We start from the raw sequence: 8,601 nt of genomic DNA on the forward strand, positions 1-8,601 counted from the left end.
AAAAAGCTTTCACGTAACAAATAACATTTGCTTTGACATTATGCATGACGTTTTAGAAGGGATTTGCGTATATGATATTTGCAACATAATCTTGGGTTTGGTAAATGACAAAATTATTTCATTAGACATTATTAACAGCAGAAAAAAATTTTTTCAGTTTGGAAATATTGAAATAGGAAATATTTCGCAGCCTCTCCTTATGGACCGACTTCAATCGTACAACTTAAAAATGACAGCTAGTGAGGTTTTATGCTTTACAAATTTTCTTCCACTCATGATAGGAGATTTAATTTCACCAGACGTGAAGCATTGGAAACTGTTGGTGTTGCTAATAGAAATAGTAGATTTATTATTTGATTTTAGTTTTTCTAAATTCGATCTAGATAAGTTAAAAAATTTGATTAAAGCACATCATCAATTATATATTCTACTTTACGGTAATTTGAAACCTAAGCATAATTCTTTGGTGCACTACCCACGCTCAATTGAGAAATGTGGTCCTCTCAAGTTTGTCTGGGCAATGCGTTTCGAGGCAAAACATAAAGATGCAAAAATATATTTTAACAATATAACATCTCGAGTAAATCCTGATTATACAGCGGCTATGAAAAGTTCTTTTTGTTTTTCAAATTTTTTACATAAGTATAAAGATGGGTTTCCGCATGCTTTTAACACTGAAACATTTATTACAAAGGACTTAACAAAAGAAGAATATTGAACTTTGAAAATATTAACTATCAATCTGTTTATGTTTCGACTATAATACATTATAAAGGAATCGAGTATAACCAAAATAATTTTTAATTTACTGAATGAAATAAATTGTTGTATCTATAAAATCAAACTTTTTATTTACGAAAATGAAATTATTTACGTTCTATGTTATCCTATTGAAATTATTAAATTTGATGCACATTTTCAATCTTACGAGACTGGTATAAAACAAAATTGCCTTAAACTGATTAACATATCACATTTCACAAGCCTGCCTATGAATTTACATCAATTTAACAATGGAAAGACATAAATAAATAAATAAATGTAAGGCGCGATAACCTCCGAAGAGATCTAATGCCGAGCTTCTCTTCCAATTTGCGTCGTGCTCCTCTTGATTTTTCCCTACAAATTGGCCGGACGGGACCTACATGTTTTATGCCGACTCCGAACGGCATCTGCAAGGCAGATTAGTTTTCACTGAGAGCTTTTCATGGCAGAAATACAATCGGAGCGCTTGCCAGACACTGCCGAGGGGCGACCCCGCTTAGAAAAATTTTCTTCTAATTGAAAAATCTTATTTCTAAAATTTTGATGTTGCTTTGCCCGGGAGTTGAACCCAGGGCATACGGTGTGATAGGCGGAGCACGCTACCATCACACCACGGTGGCCGCCTGGAAAGACATATGCAAGATTAAAAAAGATATAATAATATAATGGTTTATTTTTTAATTTTAAATTAAATTATTTTATTTAATGAATTATAAATGAGTTATAAATAAGTTATTTCATAGATATAAAATAAATTTAAATTTAAATATGTTTGAATAAAAAAAATGTGAATTAAAAACAATTAAAATAGTGTGTTTTCTTTAAAGTTTATAGTTAAAGCTTTTAAATTGCATTTGAAAGTTTTCACTTTCAAAATAAAAGCTAAAGCTTTTAATTTTAGGTTGAATGTATTAACTTTTAATTTAAATACAAACATTTTTAAATTGGGTTAAAAGTGTGAACTTTAAAATCAAAAGTGTTTAAATTGTATTCGAGAATGCGCATATTACAATGTAAAGTTTTCACTTTAATATCCAAAGTGCTAACATTAATAATTTACATTTTAAAGTGTTAACTTTAAGATTAAATAATTTTCAATACGGCTGGTTTTCATACATAACAATTTTTAATTTTAAAGTTCCTTGTACTGGATTTAAAGTGACTTTAAAGTGTTTCTTTTCTGAGTGTAGCTTTAGGACAGACTGCGCTTTGCATTTTTTTTTTACGCCCACGCTCCATGTTGCACGCAACATCGGCGGTTGCCTGTAGCGGCAGCCTGTGGGTTAATGCGATGTTAAGGATGTTCAAACATTTACGTATGTATCTGTGTGTATATACCAGCATAGCTACGTTTACATGTGTTAGTAACTGGTAGAAAGCATACACATGGATAGATGTTCGAACATGTATCTGTTAGTATGCGTGAAGTTATTTCGTGAAAGTTTGTGTCCGTCGTTTCCCGCCAAAATAGGATTTTATGTATTGGTGTCTTTCGTTCTTGAGTGAAAGTGGTGAGAAAGAAAGGCTTTTGATTTATGGGGTACGACCGCCAAACGATTGCAGAGAATGTCTCAGAAGAAAAGTTGACTTAAGTGAGTGCGGAAGCAAGTTTTAATTATATATATTTTTTTTGCGAAAAAAAAGTTCGCGATTTTTCTCATAAAACCGTGCTAACGGGTAATTTAGCGGAATCCCAAGGAGGAACCGGGATCCCATACCCTGCTTGACAACAGCCCCAGGTGAGTCCAGTGAAACCCCTTTCCCCCAGTCCATGGTGCATGTGGACTAATAGTGAAAATAAATTTAAAAAAAAATGTTAAAAGTGAAAATTAATTTAAATAAAATTACATACCTACAATCAATAAAATTTAGAGAAATAAATGAAATTATATACAAAGATAAAATTAAGTAAAAAAAAATAAATTAAATAATGAAAGTTAAAAGTAAAATTAAATTAAAATGAATTAACTAAAATTATAAAATAAAATAAAATAAAATATAAAACTAATTAAAAGAAAATAACATACATAGATACATAAAGTCATACATTTGAGTAAAATCTAATACCTAGATAACCCTAAATATATAGATAAAATTAAGTAAAAAAAAAGACAAATAAATAAATAAAATGACATAACTAGACGACATTCAATAAATATAGTAAGTCCACATGCACCTAATGTGTCTTTCTCGTCCGCCATGACCCTAGTCCCTAATATTCTTCCCTCTACACATTTGGATTGCTGCGCAAAAATTGAAAGTTGCCACCATCACGAGCCACAAACGCTAAAATAAAGCGTGGTAGTATTTAATATCGAGAAAGGGGAATCATACAGACGGTGCCAGGCTGAACAGCGAAGGAGTAGAAGGGCATCTTGGTGCTCATGTCCTGGCACAGCAATCATAATTGGAGCTGCAGATACAACCACTAATTGGAGGAGAAAAGCAGTCAAGGAGAGAGCCCAAAAGGGGAACATAATTATCCCTGCGCCGCTGCCGGAATTTACATTTGTCTTTTTACATTTTTTGAATTTTTTTTTAGTTAATTTTAAGCACCATTTCATTTCATTGAATTTGTTTAATTTGAATTGTTAAGTATAGTTTTCTTAAGGTTAATTTAAATCAATTCTAGTTTTTCGCCGATTTCCTTGTGAGTCTTTTTTTAATTTTTTTATGAAGTAATTTTTTTGTAACCTCTATAACACAAGTTTACAAATTCAGGTCAACTTTTGGATCTGAGCAGATAAGAGCGATTCTAAACTATATTTGATATGCTGAATTCGAATCTGCATTCAGTTTTTCAAGATTGATTCTAGTTTCCGAGATCTCGCATGATAGCACCATTGTGCTGTTATAGCAGCTTTTAAATCGTGGAACTGCTTGATAAGTAAGTAAAAATGGCAGAATGTTCATAAAAGTATGAACATATAACTACGCCGCTCTAAAATAAGTAAATTTATACAGTCCACTAGAATTTAAGATAATATTTATTGTCATACATACATACTTACAAAACAAACAGGATAAGGTACCTAAACCTATCACACATACACACACATATGTACACACATACAGTCCACTTGAGGAAAGATAAGTCTAAACAATCCTCATACAAAACAGATGGTTTCTTAATATTCAAGCAATGCCCTTGAACAAACAAACAATAGAATCAATAGAACAATAGAAGCAAACAATAGAATAAACTAAGAAGACATTAAAATTAGTCCTAACATTAGATACACAAACGCACTTACAACTATAGTTACGTTTAGGAACATAGTTTTAAGATTTAGTATATAAGCAAATGTAAAATAGTTTAAGACTCAGAATTAAAATATATTCTAAACCATCAACACAATTATATAAAAATAAAAATGCAGAGACAGTGTTGCAAAGTTGATCCAAAGTGTTTTTGTTACGTTTGTGGTGGTTATATGATTAAAAAAAGTGGCAAAATAATAACAAATGCGCTCAAAGATGCGTATCTGCACTACTTTGGTTTCAGAGTAGCAGCCACTCATAAGTCATGGATACCGAAATTTATTTGTAATGCATGCAAAACAAAGCTGTATAAGTGGTCATCGGGAGAATGTGAGTACTTTTCCTTTTCAATTCCAGCGCTCTGGAGAGAAGCTAAAAACCATAAAGATGATTGCTACTTTTGTTTGATGAAAGTTACGGGTATAAATGCAAAAAAATTAGCAAAATATAATTATCCTGATGTATCATCAGTATCCAAGCCAGTTCCACGTACTGCTAATGATCCATTGCCAGTTTATCGAAGTATAAGTGCAAACGTTCTGGAAACTTTAACTCCATCACCCCCGAGCAGTGAAAGCGACTTTGTCATGGAAGGGCCACATTTAATTTTGCAAGATGAACTAAGCGATTTGATTCGTGATTTGAATTTGTCCAAACAAAAAGCAGAGTTGCTAGGATCACGGCTGCAGCAATGGAAAAATCTAGACTCTCGAACAAAAGTCACTGTATACAGAAACAGAAATGAGGCACTTCGACCGTTCTTCAAAAAAGAAGACAACATAAGTTTCTGTAACGATATTAATGGTTTATTTAATGAAATGAATGCACCCTACGATCGAAACGAATGGCGTTTATTCATTGATGGTTCCAAATACAGCCTAAAAGCTGCTCTTCTCCACAACGGGAATAACAAACCATCTATTCCGATTGCTCATGCAGTACAAACGAAGGAATGCTACGAAACAATGCGGAAGATCCTGTGCTTCATCAAATACAATGATCATAAATGGAAAATATGTGTGATCTAAAGGTATAAACACTAATTCCAATTAAATCGAAAACACTTATTTTTTATATTATTTCAACAGGTTATTGGCATCTTAACTGGGATGCACTCTGGATTCACCAAATTTTGTTGTTTCTTATGCTTGTGGGATAGCCGCGCAACTGAACATCATTATGTGAGGAAAGAATGGCAAAGTTGTACTCAATATGAGCCTGGACAGCAAAACGTCTCCGCTGAACCACTTGTAAATCCACAAGGCATTTTCCTGCCACCTCTTCACATTAAACTTGGTCTTATAAAGAACTTCGTCAAAGCATTAAACCGTGAAGGACCGGTTTTTCAGTACTTAGTCAAGTTGTTTCCTAAATTGTCATATGCAAAAATCAAAGAAGGAATATTTGTCGGACCTGATATTAGAAAACTAATGGCTGATAAAGAATTTACAAAATGTTTAACGCCCGATGAAGCAGCCGCGTGGGCATCTTTTCAAAATATCGTTCACCACTTTCTTGGTAATCACAAATCCCCTAATTTTGAGGAAATTATTGGCGATATGTTGGAAAATTATTGCAAGATTGGAGCTCGGATGTCTCTAAAGATGCATTTTCTGCATTCCCATCTCGATTTTTTTCCCGAAAACTTGGGTGATACGAGCGACGAACAGGGAGAGCGGTTACACCAAGATCTAGCCAACATTGAAAGACGATACCAAGGATTTTGGGATGAAGGCATGATGAGCGACTATTGTTGGACTCTAATACGCGAAACAGATACTAAACAATACAAAAGGCAAAGTTCCACCAGTCTTCATTTCTGATTTGTTACTTTTAAGTTAATAAAATGAATATTATTTGACAAAAATCTTAAAAAATGAATTTATTGACTATATTAAAAACTAGAATCAATCTTAAAAAACGGAATGCAGATTCGGATTCAGCGTCATAAATTGACTTAAAAACCACTTTTAGTTGCCCAGATCCAAAACCGTGTATACTTGTGTAATTGTTAACATTTCTGCTATTGCGTTTCGTTTCCTTACTTCTGCCTACCTTTTTTCCAGTTTCTCAACATTACCCTTGTTATTTACCTATTAGTTCCTTAACCTTCGTTTTTCTATTTCTCCAGATTTAATCTCTTTCCCGTGTCCTGCTTCTTCTATTAAATTCCTAAGCCTTAAGCCGACAGTTTCTCCATTACCTCTCCACTTTTTGCATTTCCTTTTTTTTAGCATTTAAAGATCGCCAATTTTGTTTCACCTGTCACACATTTTATTATTTGTTCGGCTTTGGCTGCTTTTTTTCACGTTTTGCGTTTTTTTTATTCCTCATTAGCGCATTTTTTCTATATCATTTTTCACTTTTTTGTTGCTTTACGTTTTCTTTTGCGCTATCCCTATTTTTACGTAAAGCTATTCGCATTTTTTTAAATTGGCCCTCAATTCCATTTTTGTCATATTGGTTAAATTCTGGATAAACTTTTAAATTTTTTAACACTATTAGATTTTATGAGCATTCACATTTTATTGATGTTATTTTTTTTTTTATTTTTTTATTTTATTGATTTTTTACTTCGCTCTAACCACGCGTAAAACTTTGATTCGGGCCGCAGCCGCATGCCCGAATAACTTTGTAAATTTTCTTATTGTCACCTCCCATTGTAGGCTGGACCACTTTCCAGCATAGGTTTGTAGGTATATGTATATGTACGTTCTTTACAGCCACGCTCTCTCTTCGACGCAGGCGCCACCGTCGCGGGATTGGTCGGTAAGTGCTAGAGTTATAAGTTATTAACATTACCTAATACTTACAAACATACGCATATATCCATTTTTTTAAACAAATCTACTGGAACCCAGCAGAGGCTGAGGAGTTGTTGGGCTACAGTGGCGGTCCGATTATTAAATCCACTGATTCAATCTCACTTTTAATTACATTTTTTTCAACCGCAATTTTCTTGATATTCACTTTTTTTTTCATTCTATTTACTTTTTATACTCAGTTGAGCAGAGCTCACAGAGTATATTAAGTTTGATTGGATAACGGTTGGTTGTACATATATAAAGGAATCGAGATAGATATAGACTTCCATATATCAAATTAATCAGGATCGAAAAAAAATTTGATTGAGCCATGTCCGTCCGTCCGTCCGTCCGTTAACACGATAACTTGAGTAAATTTCGAGGTATCTTGATGAAATTTGGTATGTAGATTCCTGAGCACTCATCTCAGATCGCTATTTAAAATGAACGATATCGGACTATAACCACGCCCACTTTTTCGATATCGAAAATTTCGAAAAGCAGAAAAAGTGTGATAATTCATTACAAAAGACAGATAAAGCGACGAAACTTGGTAAATGAGTTGAACATATGACGCAGAATAGAAAATTAGTAAAATTTTGGACAATGGGCGTGGCACCGCCCACTTTTAAAAGAAGGTAATTTAGAAGTTTTGCAAGCTGTAATTTGGCAGTCGTTGAAGATATCATGATGAACTTTGGCAGGAACGTTACTGCTATTACTATATTACGCTTAATAAAAATTAGCAAAATCGGAGAAGGACCACGCCTACTTTAAAAAAAAAATGTTTTTAAAGTAAAATTTTAACAAAAAATTTAATATCTTTACAGTATATAAGTAAATTATGTCAACATTCAACTCCAGTAATGATATGGTGCAACAAAATACAAAAATAAAAGAAAATTTCAAAATGGGCGTGGCTCCGCCCTTTTTCATTTAATTTGTCTAGGATACTTTTAACGCCATAATTCGAACAAAAATTAACCAATCCTTTTGAAATTTGGTAGGGGCATAGATTTTATGACGTTAACTGTTTTCTGTGAAAATGGGCGAAATCCGTTGATGCCACGCCCAGTTTTTATACACAGTCGTCCGTCTGTCCTTCCGCATGGCCGTTAACACGATAACTTGAGCAAAAATCGGCATATCTTTACTGAACTTAGTTCACGTGCTTACTTGAACTCACTTTATCTTGGTATGAAAAATGAACGAAATCCGACTATGACCACGGCAACTTTTTCGATATCGAAAATTACGAAAAATGAAAAAAATGCCATAATTCTATACCAAATACGAAAAAAGGGATGAAACATGGTAAGGTAATTGGATTGTTTTATTGACGCGAAATATAACTTTAGAAAAAACTTTATAAAATGGTTGTGACACCTACCATATTTAGTAGAAGAAAATGAAAAGTTCTGCAGGGAGAAAAAAAAAAACTCTTAAAATCTTGGCAGGTACTACATATATAAATAAATTAGCGGTATCCAACAGATGATGTTCTGGGTCACCCTGGTCCACATTTTGGTCGATATCTGGAAAATGCCTTCACATATACAACTACCACCACTCCCTTTTAAAACTCTCATTAATACCTTTAATTTGACACCCATATCGTACAAACTTATTCTAGAGCCACCCCTGGTCCACCTTTATGGCGATATCTCGAAAAGGCGTCCACCTATAGAACTAAGTCCCACGCCCTTTTAAAATACTCATTAACACCTTTCATTTGATACCCATATTGTAAAAACAAATTCTAGTGTCACCC

Source organism: Eurosta solidaginis, chromosome X (genome assembly GCF_040869045.1).
Source record: "Eurosta solidaginis isolate ZX-2024a chromosome X, ASM4086904v1, whole genome shotgun sequence".
NCBI lineage: Eukaryota > Metazoa > Arthropoda > Insecta > Diptera > Tephritidae > Eurosta > Eurosta solidaginis.